Below are 16,656 nucleotides of genomic sequence, written 5' to 3'. Positions count from 1 at the left end.
AGATTCTTCTGATAATCTTAATTATAATATTGTCTCTTGAGTGTTTGTGTGTTCATAATAGCTTCCTTTTCAAGTTATTAGCCTTTAAAACAATCCTATGCAGTATGCCAACTTCTGAACACTGCACAGGTCCTTTAGATCAATGGAAAAGTCTGCAACAAGGAAGACTGAGGAAGATCAGGTTAGCAAACATTTAAACAATCTGCACACAAGTCCACAGGACAGGATGAGATAGAGCCACAAATGCTGAGGAAGCTGCCTGGTTGCAATGCCACTTTAAATTATCTTCAAAATGTCATAGCGATTTGCAGAGGTCCCTAAGGACTAGAAGAAAACAATCACTCCAGCTTTCAAGAGGGACAGGAAGGAGAATCCAGGGAACTAGAAGCTAGTAAACATCACCTCAATCATTGGAAAGGTTATGAAGCAAATAACCGTGCAAATATTTCCAAATATTTGAAAGACAAGGAAGTAATTGGGAGTAATCAGCATAGATTTATGAAGGGGAAATCACATCTGACCAACCTGATAGTCTCGTACAATGAGATTATGAGCTCAATGGATGTTGTTTACCCTGGTTTTAGGAAGGCTTTTGATACTGTCCCCATAATATCCCCACTGACAAAACTGGAACGTTTACTAGATACACAGACAGTTAAGACAAATTGAAAATGGTCTGAATTGCAGGGTTTATTAAACAGCTGTGAGCAGCAGCACAAAGTGCAACCAAAAGACAGTCATTAGTGGTATCCAGAGGTCAATACTGGTGCCAATACTGTTCAGCAGCGTTGTGAATGACCTGGATAATGAGACAAAGTGCTCCCTCAGCAAGCATGCAGATGACACAAAACTATCAAAAAAAAGTTGCCGATACATCAGAGTTTTGTGCTGCTATTCAGAGGGACCTCAAGGGTCTGCAGAAGTGAGTCAACAGGAACCTCATGAAGTTCAACAAGTGAAGTGCAAAATCCTGCACCTGGGGAAGAACAAACCCATGCAGCAGTACATACTGGAGCCAGCTCTCTGGAAAGCAGATTGACAGAAAAGGTCATAAGAGTCCTGGTTGTCAAGAAGCTGACCATGAGCCAGCAATATGCTTTTTTAACAAAGACCTACAGCATCCTGGGCTGTATGAGGGAAAGCATTGCCAGCAGGTAAAGGAGGTGATCCCTCTCTTCTATCCATCACTGGTGAGACACGCCTGGTTCCAGTTCTGGGCTCTTCAGTACTGAAGAGACATAGACATACTGGACTGAGCCCATTGGAAGCCATGGGTTTGATTAAGGTACAGAAGTATCTGAAATGCAAAGAGAGGGGCTGAGAGAGCTGGGACAGTTCAGCCTGAAGAGAAGGTTCAGGAGGATCTTATCAGTGCGCATAAGTACCTGATGAGAAGCATTAAAGAAGATGGAACCAGACACTTCTCAGTGATGGCCCGGGAAAGAACAAGAGACAATGGCCACAGTCTGAATTGCAGGAAATTCCATTTAAACATAAGAAAAAACTGGGGGTGTGGGTTTTTTTTACTGTGCAGGTGGTCAAACACTGGAAGAGGTTGCCCAGAGAGCACCTGCATGGAGATATTCAAACCTCAGCTGAACATGGCCTTGCATTACCTGCTCTAGCTCACTATGCTTTGAAGAGAAGGGCTGGACTAGATAATCTTCAGAGATGCCTTCCTACCTCGTCTATTCTGCGAATGTCAAGATCTTCCAGTTACATCCTCTTTAATACATTTAAAGATTTGTATATAAAATATTTTCATAGATATCTGTATTTTACAAGAGCTTATAGTGATAGGATAAAGGCTAATGGCTTTAAACTGAAAGAGGACAGATTTAGATCAGATGTTGGGAAGAAATCTTTCACTGTGAGGGTTGTGAGGCACTGGCACAGGCTGCCCAGAGAAGCTGTGGATGCCACATCCCTGGGAGTGCTCAGGGCCAGGCTGGATGGGGCTTGGAGCAACCTGGTCTGCTGGGAGGTGTCCCTGCCCATGGCAGGGGGGTTGGAACTGGGTGATCTTTAAGGTCCCTTCCAACCCAAACCATTCTATGATTCTGTGACTTTATATCCACAGGGTGCTTCCACATGACAGTCTCTATTTTCTCCAAATATATTAAAGGCATACTACTATGTCACATAGATATGTCTTCTGTGTCACTCCATACCTATATCACAATTTTGCCCTAGATAACTACCTCATAGGAAATTCTTAATGAAAGAAACACCTTGGGTTACTAGAATGAGTTGAAGCACAGGCACAGACGTAATATGACCATAAATGAACAGTTAGTGACATGGATCTTCATTTACTTAGTTTCTGAAGTGCTGTCATTATGAAATGACTAATCTAAGGACATTCATTCGTTTCAAGAGAAGAGATTTGTTGCTGTGAAGCGTCCCTAAAGTTACCATCTCCCTTACTGCCTTTCCAAATCTAACTATTCAAAACATAAGATGCATATGTAAATATAGATAAATATCTCACACCCATTAATTTAATGGGGAAGCCAACAGACAATTTAACTATCTTCATCTCTCCCTTTTGCATGTCTCAAATTCATTCAAATTCCTGTAAAGGATATGGGCCTTTTGGTTCTCTCCATTATCTTCTTTGAGAGCCAAGGAGATCTAGAATTATTATACAAGTGTAAAGCATATAGGAAGAAATTCCATTCTGTGCAAGTATCAGCTCCTACTCTGTCATCTGATCACTATCAGCTGTCTACTAGTGCAAAAAGTTTTTTCTTGTTAGATGAGATAAGGATGTTTATAGCAGTAACAAGGCTTACAATAGTTAGACCAAAAGCAAAAGTGTCAAGAGCTGTTGTCATTTTGTGCCTGTTTGGACCACAGGCCACCCATCTGGTAGTGACTGTTCTGTTATAACAGACATGAGGAACCAAAGCATTAGCAGGGCAAGGCAGGAAGCTGAAAGATGTGATGTGCTATTGAAAAACTCTGGGTGAGATCCAGACTGGAATTGGGGCATCTGAAACTAGTTTTCGATGTGTGCACTAGCTGTCTAAGCACCTATTACTCTGAATCAAGAGCTACTACTCAGTGCAGTCAATGAAGCCTGGAAAGTACTCAGCACACACTAAAGTAGATGTTTGTTGGACAGCTGTTTGAAGCTCACCCTCTTGAAAATGAGGACAGACAGGACCAAATGTCAAGCTGGTATGGGTGTATATTGAGCACAGAGAACTTCAGACTGCATGAAGCACACTAGCTTCCAGAAGTCCCTCAGTAAGAACAGGTGACAACATAAATTTGTGTAAAAGATTAATTTGTTTTCCACCATTTCAAAGTGAGAAACCTGTGAATACAGTTGATTCCTATTAGGCAGCACATGCAACCCTCAGATGAGCTAAAAGTGCAGCCTCATGGGGAAAGAAGCAATGACCTGGGGCACTCCTAACCCTTGAAAGCACACTCCACCACCACAGTAAAGAATGCCAAGGGAAGTTAGACCCTTCCTGGCAATGAAAAAGGACACATTTAGACATGGTTTTCTACATCCTGTGCCCTGGGACAGCACCTCCCCTTCTGGGAGGTTAAAAACTCCTAGAAGACATGAAGAAATTAACAGCTGTGCAGCATTTCAATGTCACTGCAAACAGAAAGTGGAATTTCACTGAAGGTGGCATTGGTGAGACATGGTATAACGGTGAAGAATTAGCAATTGCAAACCCCTTATCTGACACTCCTCCACCATGCCCCTCAACCTTCCCTGCTTGACTCAATAGTGATGGTTTGAAGAGAAACACAGCTTGAGATCACACACAGAGCTCTGGAAACAAGCAAACCACAGCTGTGGCTGCATTCCCAGAAGACCTCCCTGTCTTCGTACAGTCCCTTTTCACTGCAACAACTTTCAATGCAATTTGGCTGCATTCATGGCTACCTGATCTCCCAGCTCTGTATAGTATCTGCCTGTTCTCCAGCACAGCTAGGTGAGATAGGAAACTTGGAGCTGAAAGCATCACAGGACAATGTGGCTGCCAGATAGTAGGACAGCTGCCATACAGTATGCCAGGAATTCACTGGACTCATCCTTCTACTTTCATATCTGAGTTTCATATCTGCTGGGACAATTCACTCCTGGCTGACCAGAAACTACTCAGAGCAGGGCACACATGGTAAACATCTTATGCAAGTCCCACCACATCTGGTCCAAGACTGTTCTATAAAAGTTAAAGTGTCATAACACCTGCACTATGCCAATCTCTGCTTAAATGTGCCCTGGGAATAATACTGCATGGAGTACACTCACAGCCGTATGACACCAGTGGTTTCACATGTCTACTTGGTTCCCAGAGGCAAAATCCAGCTGACACTGCCAGCTAGAAAATAACAGAAGAGGGTGGCATCGTTTGGTAGATATAGCAGAGACAGGCTACCTCCTTTCACGACCATGGCTGCAAGCTCCGATTTCTAGGGAGGTAGTCTGTTGTCAGGACATCAGACTGCTTGCCTGCTGAAAACACCAGACATGGAAGTCTACTGGATTTTGCTTATCATGATAGTGCTCAGTCAGTTTATTAGCATTTAAGCACCAAAGCATTTGATACAGACATTGAAAGATGTCTTTTGTAGCAGTTTCAGGTTGGATTTCTGCCCGAGTAGCAAGGCAACATTTTCTTCCTGGACTCCTGACACAGCCCTTGAGTATGAAGTAATTTCAAATGTCTTTGGCAGCTCCCCTTGGTTATTTGCAAGTTAGATAAAAAGTTAATTTTTCACGATATTTACTTATAGAACTTGTTTTTTCACAAATTTCTCTTCAGTTTGGCCTAAAGTTAGCTGGAAAATTTAGCTGGAGTATTTGTCCACTGAGAAATGTAATCATATTGAATAATGACATGCTGTAGCTTCTGCTGAATTTTCATTCTGGAGAGAAAAGTGGGAAATGTTGAGACATTTCCAAAATATTTTGCAATTTTCTTATGAAATTATTTTTTAAAAATTGCGCTATCTCATATGGTATACTCTACCATAACATTTTAAATTGCAACATCAGAGTATTTTTGTCAAAATAAAATAATTATCAACTCCAAATGCATTTTTTTGAATGTTATCAAATTTGTTTCAGGCTTTCTTTTCAATCTGAAATATGCCAAATGGAACAGTCACCCTCTGTTCAGCAGTTCCAAGCGTGCCCCTCTTCATAGGACAAGAGGGTCAAAGAAGCAGCGAGCAAAGGCAGCTGTAAGGTGCACCTTGTAATTGAAGGTGTAATTGAACCTGCCACCAGTAACAGTTGTGAGTTTTACCTGACTGCATATAAGGACTTTCAAAGAGAGAGAACAATCTGTCAAAATGGTGCCAGAGCAATAAAGGGTGCAAAGATTAACAGCGAAGCTGACGCAGATGAAAAGCAGTACAAAAGTGGTATGATTATTTGTATAGAGAGATTTTGTCTGACATTGTGATACATCTGTGAAAACCTTATGCCACTGTTATTCATGCCAGAAAAGTTATGTAGCTTCCAGAACGCAATAATTAAAGCAAGACAAGGCTCCAGAAAAAAAAACAAAACAAAACAGGTATAGTCGTGCAAGGGGTATTATGCCAAAAAAAGCTGCTTATATCCATTTGGAAATTAATTCCAAAGAAACAGATATCTTTGTATTTATCCATACTGGTTTTTTTCCATATGTCTCAATGTGAAGCATGCTGCGCTAAGCTTATATGCAGCAGCATGACATGATAATTACCCTGAGAAGAAAAAATATACATAAAAATGCTAATTTTATATAGAATAAAACAAGAATTCTGCATCTGTAGTCAGCAACTACAATCCTTAAAGGAGGAATACAAGAATTCTACTGATGTCATGATTATTTATAGACTTAGAGACATAACACATGCATACATGTCAGATGTTTCTAAAGGCTTTTTTAAGTTATGCTGTCTTACTAGCCTGGGCAGGCTTGCCTGCCAGCGTTTTCCCACTGAACAGTAATAAGGACATTCTGCAGCCATCACCAAGGTCCACAGGCTGCTGCCAGAAGACAGATGGTCATATTCTAAGCAATTCTTCAGGATTACGCTTCATTCTGTACACTACATCTCATATTATTAAGAAAAACTCCTCTTATAGCAGTTTTCCTCAAAATTCATTGAAACATAAGGTACTCATTTATTTAGTAAGCCAAATAAATTATTTGGGCCAGGATTCATCCCAACTCACTTCAACTAGAAGCCAAGTCACTCTGTCCTCCCTTTATAGTAAAAGAATAGAAAACACTTGAATAGGCAATAGTGGGGCCTTGGGAGGACCCAACCAAGATCGAAGCCAGGACCTGGAGGTGCACCTTTCTCCACTGGCTGCATTAAAAACCTAGAGTGACTGCACCTAAGATACGGCATGAATCCAGTCCTCAGTGAGAATTCTGCAGTCTGTTTGGAAGAACAATTTCTCTGAAATCTTTTAGGTGCCTTATCTGACTTACAACCAGTCATAAACTCCAGAAATATTCTTTGAATACTGAAAGTTCAACACATTTTCAATTGGTTTGGTTAAGGAACAAGTCCCTCTGAAAGTGGCCAGACTGAGATTTTGGGCTCCACAGGCCCTGAATGCTTGGTTTGGTTCATCATTGCTTGCTCCAGCTCATCATGTTAGGACCTGAATTTAATTCATGGATGCAGAATTGGATGACCTACCTGATAATGATGGTGTAAACATTTTGCTTTTGTTTTCTTTTTAGAACACTTACAAGCAAGTTGTGTAACAGAAACATCTTTAACCTGTGTAAAAGCTAGGATGCATAGGATATCTTAACTCCCTGACCCATGGATTCTTCCACTTCACCTCTTCTGCTGCTCTTCAAGTTCCACTTAGCTTGGGCTGCTTCTCAGATAGCCTCACAGGCTGAAACAGGAGACTTATTAGTATCTGACTTCTTTCATCTCTACTCTCCCAGGCACGAACTGCTCTAAATTGCTCTCTCCTTCAGTAACAAAAGCAGACAAGTAGCTTCAAAAGTTTCAGAGCACAACATATAATATTTCTATATGTTAATACTAATGGTAGTAAATAAAAAGCACTTTCAATAGGTTATGAATACTAATTTAGTGAAAAGCAATGCATTTTCTTAATCACCATAGTTAAGTGGATTTTTTAAAAGCAGAAAATTGCAAAAACAGGGAGAAAATTAAGTCCAAAATTCCACTAATTGTTTTGTAAAGAAAAAGAAACGCAGAAAAGATTGAGAACACAGAAATAGATTGTGCTCATTGAATCAAAGCCATGTCCACTGATCCAGTGGTCCACAGTAGAGACCACCTTACAAATATCCCACAGAGAAATCAATATTTTGGTTGTTCACCAAAATCTGTTATGTAAAAAAGAACACACCTTTTTCTGCTCTTGTATGGGTTTTTAAAACAATGAATACACAATTCTTGCAGCATTAGCAGCTTTTCACCAGACTGAGTAGATGCCAACCACAGTATTGCTCTTTATATTTGTTTAGAATTTCAGCAAGATGGAAAATTTCCCTCTATGCCATGCCTGAAAGTTCTCCTTCTTGCAAGAGGGTTCTCAGATCCACAGCAATAAATGTATTTTCTGCATAGTCTCAAGCCAGGAAAAAACACATGAATGGCAAAGGATAGGCAGCTTCACATTTGAGGTGCTGCTATTTATGACACAGCTGTAGATTTGGGGAGCTCTAACAATTCTATTAAAGAAAGCTGAAAGACAAAATAAAAGATACTTCCCTCATGAGAATAAGAAGTTTGATGAACAAAAGCAGTGAACTAAGGATCAATTACTCATATCATTTTAAGCAATGTCATGTCCTGGGTTGTTTGGATCAATGCACCTTATTATTGCAAGAAAGGAAACTGTCAGGTACCAGCTGTGTGACACATTTCACATGTAATTATAAAGCTTTCACTTATGAAAACAGCTGAAATTCCATGAAATCAAGGTTTTCATAGCCAAAATCCACTCCAGGATAAGCAGGTCTACTTTAAGTTCTACACATGAAAAAACAAGTATTGCATAATAGTAGTTAGAGATAGGACTTATCTGTACATTTGTCTGATGGGACAAAATGCTGTATCCATAGCTATACCTGCACTCGTTGATCGATGCTTCCTTTGGAACAAACGAGTTATTCCAGACAGTGAATGATGTTATCTCACCAAAAATACGTGAAATGAAACGGGCACATTTCTCTCTGCTGACCATAAACAGACCTTACAACAACTAGCTCAGATGAATATTCTGTGTAGCGGGTGAGATGAATGCCATCATAGGCTACTACAGCAAGGAATTTACAAGCAGCAGGGAATAATGGCAGATTATCCATCCAGCAACATCTGGGGATTATATGAACAAAGGTGTGGTTGACTGCTTTACTGAATTTTTCTTTTAAGGTCTTTTTGTCTTACCAGGCTCAGAGAAGAGCTCTTGCTGTACAGGTTAAAGAGGTTTTTTGTATGCTTCTTACATACAGTATCTTAACTCTCAGGAATTAGAGGCGTTTGTCTCAATTTTCTACTGAGGCCAGATAATAAAATACTAACAAATCCCACCCCCACCCCCTTTTTTCAGCTGAACCTCACAGTGTAGATATGTAAAGTTATATAGAAATACTTGTCAAATTCTGCATATACAAAGGATGCTGCAGGATTTTTGGTAGTACAATGAAGAAAAATTGGAAGCTGTCATCCATCTCTGCATGAGCCTAGTCTTCATCCGGGATATAAAAACCTCACTCTGTTCTGAATACTTTATCATTATAAAAGATGTAGCTTTGACATTGCAGGAAAAGAGCTTCTGATGCAAAACCAGTGACCTGACACAATTGTTAACAAAAGTCCACTTTAATGATTCAATAGCAATGAGTGTCCTTCATAACCAATTCAAAAAGAATCATATAACAGCATTAAAATCCAAATGAGATTTTCATTCATGAGACCTACAATCTGAGGGCTCAGACATTTAAAAAAATTTCTCAGTCTCTAGGTTGGATAAAATTTGTTGCCTGCCATAGTATAACATACAAAAAAATACCCAGCAGATTTCTGAATGGCTTGAGTTTGCAGAATTAGTTAGTTTCCAGCATAGTTAGGATGCAAAGTGCTGGATGTTTGGGTTTTTTCTGGCCCTTTTTAAATTAAAATGACTGCTTATATCCCTTCCATCTTTCCACAGCCACCATTCCAGGTAAGCCATTGGAAAGAGCATTGAGTCCTAAACTCAAGAGTGTCATATCAAAAGTGGCTGAAAGATTGAGGACATTTACAATAAAGAAAAAAGCCAGCAAGCTTAGCTAGAAGGTCAGTGTAAAATGTAGAAAAAGACCACTTCAATTAAATGATTTGTGTGAAAGTCAAGCTGAACAGAAAGAGTTAGTGGAGATTAAATTAACAGCAAGAAGGCAGACTTTAGCCTTCAACTGAGCAAGCAAGAAAAGGTACAAGTGAGCTTTCATAAGACTTTCCACAGTGGCATGATAAAGATGCATCATAAAGTGGTTATATCTACAGTGTAAGCTTAACCTAGGCCTGATCCTGCACCTGTCCTTATCCCCATCAACACAACCGTAATTAACATATCTGAACTTGCAGCAAGTTTATAGTCAATATCAAGTTTTGTGGAGTTGCCAGTAAGCTGGAGGACAGGGTTCCTGTTCAGGGGGAACTTGATCACTTGTGGGCTGATGGAAGTTTCATGAAGCTCAAAAAAGGCAAGTGCAAAGTCCTGTACTCAGGATGTCATAGCTCTATGTAGCAGTATAGGCTGAGGGTCAACTGACTAAAGAGCAGCTGGGCAGAAAAAGACCCTCATGATGTTGCGGACAAGCTCAACACGAGCCAGCAATATGCCCTTGCAGCAAAGGTCAACAGGCCCCTGGACTGCATTAGCAAGAGCATAGCCAGTAGGATGAAGGAGGTGATTCTTCCCTCTGCCCTGGTGAGACACATCTAGGGTGCTGGGTCCAGCTCTGGACTGCCCACTACACAAGAGAAACTGAAACACCAGACCTATGGAAGTGCCTGAGAAGGCATGGGAACACAGGATCTATGAGGAGAGGCTGAGAGAACTGGCTTTCTTCAGCCAAAACAGGATAAGGCTCAGAAAGATCCTACAACTGTGCAAGTACCTAAAGGGAAGGTGGTAGAGACTAGAGCCAGGCTGTGCTCGGAGGTGCCAGTGGCAGTACAAGAGGCAGAAACGTGGGAAATTCCAACTCAATATACAGGATGGGGGGGGACGGGACACCCACAGTGAGGGTGGCCAAGTGACTGGCCAGGCTGCTCAGAAAGGCTGTGGAGTTACTTAGAGCTGGACTGGACACAGCCCTGAGTGCCTGCTCTAACTGGACCTGCTTTGCACAGGGCAGTGGATCAGAAAACCTCTGGAGGTCCCTTCCGACCTTAGTGATCCTAAAGCTCTTCAGCCTGGTTACAGCAACCTCTGCTAGTGTTTCCATATCCCTGTCATCTGTTGGGTAAGGCTGGTGTGGGTGATCCAGCTGGAGGCTAAATGAAGTTAAGCACAACATAAACCAGTGTCTGACTCCTCCCTAGAGAACAGGGTTTTTCTTTCTTCTATTCCAGCTCAAAATCAACCAGTTCATTTAAAGGCTATGTATATTTGAATTTTTTGCTGGAACAAAGAGGAATAGATGTCTTATATGGCACTGACATTGGCTTTGATGCAGGAATTGCAACCTGAGACATTAGTCTAGATCTATGTCAGAAGATTCACTGTGCTAGAGCATAAGGTTTACAACCTCTCTCATGTGTGTGGGCAGATTTAGTGGAAGGAGGGAACCAGCCCAAAGCTGCTGGTAAAGCGTCAGACTGAAAAGGAATAAAGCTGAACTGGAAGGAGATAAATTGAGGAAGGAAATATGTGAGGAATAGGAGAAACCTCACCACATGGAATAGGAGAAATCTCACCACATGGTAGCACAAAGCAATACAAAGTACGTGCTGGCAAACAATAAACACTGAAAATGTCTTGTAATGCAATGCTAACTTGCGGAATTCATTACCATGTATAAATCTGAGGTCAAAAATCTCAATGAGACCAAACCTTAAAAAAAAAATGTCTGGATAACAATATCCAGGGTTTTCATAGATACGCAAGAAATTTTGTAGTGTATAAATCTTCACACTGAGACTTCCAGGTAATTCTCTTGCAACATGTAAAATTCAATGCCTACTGAAAAGTTTCTTGCTCTTTAGATGCAGCTGATGTTTAGCTATACACTGATCCTCTGTGACAATTCCCATGTACGAGAGAGAACTAAGAGCAGAGCACACTGGGAAGCGGATGATTCTCATCACTTGGGTGCATATCTACATTCAAAATAAACCAGCTGATCCTTGGAAGGAAAAAAGACTGTGCATTAAGGTAGCTGCAGGAGAGATTCTTTTGGATTTAAAAAGCCCACAGAGACATAGCAGAATCTGAAGCTTTACACAGTGATGGTGATGGAAAAACAGCAACAAGTATTGGCCTACACCAGTGGAAACCTATAAGAGAGTAGATCTTCCTCTAGCCTGTGAACACTGTCACCCAATGCTACAGGGACAGGCAGGTTCTTTTAGGGATCCTTGGTAGAGGGAGGAATAGTCACAGGCTTGTAATAATTAGAACTTGATTATTACATTTAAAAAAATGTTAGTTATCAGCATAGTTTGTTAGCTATGATTTCCAGCAGTTAATATATTTTACTGTTACACAGAATTTTGAGCAATTAATGAACATAGTTTTCAATTAAGCAAGATTTCTAGTAATCAGTGTAGTCTTCGTGTTATCTAGAGTCTTCAGTTACCTGGTCACTGGTCACCTGTACCCTCTGCAGATCAGGTTAAATCCTTAATAATCAGCATATGATACAGTTTTAAAAGTACTTATTTGCTTTCAACAGGAGCTGATTAAAAATGCTAACATTTTTGTGTGAAAGAACAGCCTGTTGTAAAGGTACCTCTGTTTTGAGGACATTAAAAATTTCTAATGCAAAAAGAGTCTTAGGTTAATCCAAGGGTATCTGCAGTATGTAGGTGAAGTGACATACTTCTCTAAATCCATTATCAGTGTTACATTTATCATTGAGAAAAATGGCCATCCCACAGATAATGCTTAAAGCGATTTGAAGCAAAGAAAACCATGCTTTCCTCTGCATCCTAAATAAAGGTTACTAATTTTGTTTCCATTTCTGACACCAGCTATCTACACATGGTGATTGCAGTAATCTAGTTGAACAAAATATTGCGAATTCGTATTATAGGGAATATTCTGAAGACCTGTTAAGCCTTGAAGTGTGGTCATCATACACTCTTGGTAATTACTGTATTTGAAATTTCTGGATAAGATCCATTCCATCTCCATTCATGTTCACAGAACTGGAACACAACAGGGGTTTATGTGGTTGGGAAGAGAAGGAAAGAATTAAAGTAACTTATGGTATTTAATTTGTGAATTACATAGAAGTGGGACACTGACAGTTCTAGAAACATTCTGAGTCAGTTCAAAATGATATGTAACATCTTTAATCACTCCAACAAATGCTGTTCCTGTCACTTCAGTAACTCCTGGGGAAAAACTACTTCTAATCCTCTGAATATTCATATATAGGTAAGCCAATACAACCATAGACTATTCATGCATCTGTTGTTTATTAAAAGTAGGCAACTATTTAAAATATTGAAAGTCACTGGAAACATAGTTAAATATATTGATAATAGAAATGTGAAATATGATGTCCTGCAACTACAGAATGTCAGTCTGCTAAGGAAAGAAATGTTTACCATCTCCTATCTTATTTCGTTAAATTTGTATTGAGATATTTATAATTGTATTATTAGTCAAATGCTTGTCCAGCATGGGAATTTCAGGAAGTGGAGATGGCTATAAATACAATTTGGAGATTTCATGAAGTGAACATTTCCATTTCTAGCAAAAAATCTAAATTATAAGCAGGAGGTTTTCAAAGTATTTTCAAAAGTATTCTTGTCCCATTTATCTTACCATTTCATAATAAGAGTGTGATTTAACTGTAGGAGATAATCTTTCAAAAAAATAAGAGTTACCAATAATTTGGGATGGGTTATTCAGAGAAATAAAATCTCTATGACGCCTAGAAAAATCAAAGATTACATAGATCTGATTATATTTAAGTGAAATAATAATTACTGTTCTCCTGTTGCTGTAGAATAATGATTAAATAGATATTGAACTGTAGTCATCTGCCTCAGAAGCCTGATAATACATTGCATCAATAACACAATCTTTATCTAGGCTGAGAATTTCAACTTTCTCTACTTTTCATTTAAGCACCATAAAAAGTCAAAGAAAATAAAATTGTGTTGGTCTTGAAGTAACTTAAGTAGCTTAAATATTAGGCAAGAAACTAACTCAAAGAAATTCTGCATAAGGTAAAAGCAATTAGACTTACAATAGGATATTTAAATATCTCCTTATTTTAGTGTGTTAGCATGGCCAGGTTTTGGTAGCAGGGGGGCCACTGAGGTGACTATTGTGAGAGGACACCAGAAGCTGCCCCCATGTCCAACAGAGCCAATGCCAGCTGTCTTCAACAGGGACCCACCACAGGCCAAGGCTGAGCCCATCAACAGTGGTAGCACCTCCGTGATAGTATACTAAGAAAGAAAAAAAAAAAATCTATCTGCACCAGCAGGAGAGAGGAGTGAGAACACGTGAGAGCAGCAGCTCTGCAGACCCGCAGCCCAGTGCAGAAGGAGGGGGAGCAGCTGCTCCAAGCGCTGGAGCAGAAATTCCCCTGCCCCGTGGTGAGGCCCATGGTGAGGCAGGCTGTGCCCTGCAGCCCGTGGAGGTTAACGGTGGAGCAGGTATCCACCTGCAGCCCGTGCAGGACCCCATGCCAAAGCAAAGAGATGTGCCTAGAGAACACTAACCCCATGCTGGAGCACAGTCCTGACAGGACTTGTGGCCCTGGGGGGCCCCCACAATGGATCAGCCTGATGCTAAAGGACTCTACCCTGCCACAGCACTATCAAAACCAGCCAGCTGCAACAAGGCTTCTACCATCCCACACCAGATTAAATTCAATAAATAGCTCCCACACCTTGCCCTGGCACAACCACCAAACCCCCACAAGGTTTCAAAAGTTCACCTACTGTCTGTGCTGTTTCTTCATCTTCTCCTGGCCAGTCCACCCACCTTCTTGCCTCTGCTGCAACCAAATTCTTCCTTCTCTGGACTCCTCTTCCAGCCAGCCTCATCCGGGCCCCTTCTTCTCTCTGCTTCTTCAGGGGCCTCACCTCTCCTACACTACACAGTAGAAATGAAGGTTCTAGGCAAGTTCTGACACTAAGAAACTATAAGAGGGATGTGGGGGTAATGCCATAATTTCCTCTGTAATAAGTTATACAGTAATGCACACTGTTAACTGACTCACCCATCAGAGCTGCAATTAGCTAAGAGACATTCTTCCAAGGAGATGATTTTGTACCTCTAGCTGAAAAGGGGACTGAACCAGGATTTTTTACTTCCCAGAAAAGTAAGTACTTGCTATCAGATAAGCAATGTCCAACACCATTCCAAAGCCTCCTACTTTTTAAAAACATATTGTAGGATTTTCAGCTACTCTGGGACTATGTTAAGTTACTGTGAGGTACTGAGTGAAGGAGTGACTGGAAGTGGAAGGACTGTTTGGGTTTTGGCCTGAGGTACATGTGAAAATGCTCAGCCCCGGAGCATTATTATATATATATAAACCACTTATCATATACAAGCTCAAAAAATTTGAGAAGCTTTACAATTAAAATGTAAGAACCAAGGGTGCAACTTCCGGGTTAAGCAGTAACATGCATTTTGCACCACAACTTCAGATTTTAATTCAAGCCCATAAGCCCTCTCTTGTTTAACCCCTTCTCTTCCCCTCTGCATTCCCAGAGGTGAGGACACAGCCAACTGACAGTTTCCCCTATCCTGAAGAAAGAAGATCAAGCAAGAAGAGTTCCTTGCTACAGCAAAATTGTACTCCTGAAAGTAGGGTGCTGATTCCATCCCATATCTCTGCTGCATGCGGTCAGATAGTGGCAGAATTACTTTCAGCACTGTTCATATTGTCTGTAGCTGAGAAGCTACACATGACACAAGTATTTATAATGAAACTGTTATAAGGTCTCTTTATCTTTTGCCTCAAAAGCACACTTCTTACTAGCATAACATGAACAGAATATGAGCACAAACACATAATTACAGCAATGGTTGCTGACGGTAAACTGTTACTATCAGTTGCTCAAAAACTAAGCCTCTTAATTCCTTTTATTAGAGTTTATTCTGTCAGAGAGGAGATCACAGACATAATGGATGGGAGCAGATGGTCAGGATTACATACCTGTGGGGAAGAAGGGGAAGTAATCTATCTGGAAGTTAAGTGAAGGATAAAGGGTGAAGGGGAAAATATTTAGTTGTATGCACAAAGAATTCAGTGACAGGAGTGTAACTCAAGTTCATCCCTGTAGGGGCTTTCTGACAAACCACAAGAGGAATCACATTGCTGTCATTTTACAGTATTTACCACTCTGTTAATCTATATAGCTGCATGCTATGTTTTGTTAGTAGTGGTGCAATCTCATGCTCATGTGCTCTAAGCATTCTTTCTTTTAATGTTACTGTGTAGGAAATAGCAAGCAAAATATGTACAGCTGTTTACTTATGCTGATATAGGAGTTAAATTCGGCCTAAGAAAAATGTACCACCATCCACATCAGAAGACAAAGTCATCTGCTATGTTTCAAGCACTGCAGTGTTACAGAACACAGTAAGTCAGCAGCAGCAATCAAGTCATATTTTCCAATCAATTACTCCAGTAAACATGGTGTAACAATTAGCGACTGGAAACACGAGGCTTCAGTGAACCAGTTACTATTAAAAAAGTGAAGTCATTAATATGAAACAGAATGGTCTTAGCTGAGATGAGCCTTGAGGCTGTATTAGGGCTAAGGTAAGCAGTTCGTAAAGACTTCTTAAGGAGACTGTATAAATTTAGCTGTAGTGCAACTGGGAACATAAGAATCAGTTAAATTAACCACCACTACAGATCTTAGGCAGGACATAAAAAGCCTGCCTCAAACAGGACTGTGAGGCTCTGACTGCACTGATACTTTAACCACAGCTGAGACTGAGGCCTGGGCCCTGCAGTGTGATCCCCTCTGCCATCCAAACTGATAGAACAGTCTCTGGCCGTTTTGGGGCCAAAACAATTATATTCTACTGCAAACAATTTCTGTGGATAGAGGAAAAGTTAGCACAGGCTGGGGACCACTCTTAAAATGCAGTTTGGGTATGTCTGTCTTTCCTGAGAGGCTACTGATGGATGCTGACTGAGACACTAGCTGTTCTGTACCAGCTGGACTCTGTGCTGGAGAACAGGTCTTGCAACAGCTCAGTTTGTGACTACAGATGCAGCCATTATGCACTAACAATCACATACTACAGTGCATAACACAAAAATAGTCATGTTGATCCACTGGTTCAGCAGTCTGTAAGTTGTTTTTTAGGAGCTGCAGAGTTCACTGGCTGTAAGGATTAAAAACAAACTAAGAGAAACCTATTCAAGAAATTATTAGATCTTGGAAAAACTGATACAGCAATTCCTACAGCACTATGTAGCCCTTCAATGGTGT

The sequence above is a fragment of the Falco rusticolus genome, chromosome 6 (assembly GCF_015220075.1).
Source record: "Falco rusticolus isolate bFalRus1 chromosome 6, bFalRus1.pri, whole genome shotgun sequence".
In the NCBI taxonomy this organism is placed as follows: domain Eukaryota; kingdom Metazoa; phylum Chordata; class Aves; order Falconiformes; family Falconidae; genus Falco; species Falco rusticolus.
The sequence above is the reverse complement of the archived record's forward strand: the minus strand, read 5'-3'. Positions refer to the sequence as shown.